Genomic DNA, 629 nt, shown 5'->3' with positions numbered 1-629 from the left:
CAAAATAAGAGTTTATATTTCAATGGTGAAATTTCAAGATGCTTCCCACCCCATCTTCGGTAAATAAAAAAAAAAGCACTCCGTCTTCAGGCCACAAGTGGCCCATCCGACCGCCGTGTCATCCTCAGGTGAGCATGCGGATAGGAGGGGCGTGTGGTCAGCACACCGCTCTCCCGGTCGTTATGACGGTTTTCTTTGACCGGAGCCGCTACTATTCGGTCGAGTAGCTCCTCAATTGGCATCACGAGGCTGAGTGCACCCCCAAAAAAGGCAACAGCACATGGCGGCTGGATGGTCACCCATCCAAGTGCCGGCCACACCCGACAGCGCTTAACTTCGGTGATCTCACGGGAACCGGTGTATCCACTGCGGCAAGGCCGTTGCCCCATGTTCGGTAACAGTATTTAAATTTATTTATGTATTTTAAACACTCTTTCTTTACTAACGGCATTGCAGGATTTGTAACATAAATTTTTTTACGACAGCTCCTGTAAAACGTCGTACGTGAAGCAACTATATACACGGTGCGTAAATAAATGTAAACATCTGAAGTCTGGCGGCACATAAGATAACTGTCCGCCGCTCGTGGTCTCGCAGTAGCGTTCTCGCTTCCCGAGCCCGGGGTCCCG

At 49.8% G+C, this 629-nt stretch overlaps 1 pseudogene; it reads right to left on the bottom strand.

Annotated features, from left to right (window-relative positions):
• Positions 1-268: 268 nt before the first annotated feature.
• On the bottom strand, positions 269-385 carry LOC126096002 (5S ribosomal RNA; annotated as a pseudogene).
• Positions 386-629: the final 244 nt, after the last annotated feature.

This window comes from Schistocerca cancellata, chromosome 8 (assembly GCF_023864275.1).
Source record: "Schistocerca cancellata isolate TAMUIC-IGC-003103 chromosome 8, iqSchCanc2.1, whole genome shotgun sequence".
Taxonomy (NCBI): Eukaryota; Metazoa; Arthropoda; class Insecta; order Orthoptera; family Acrididae; genus Schistocerca; species Schistocerca cancellata.
Note: the sequence above shows the minus strand (reverse complement) of the source record. Positions and strands in the feature narration are given on the sequence as shown.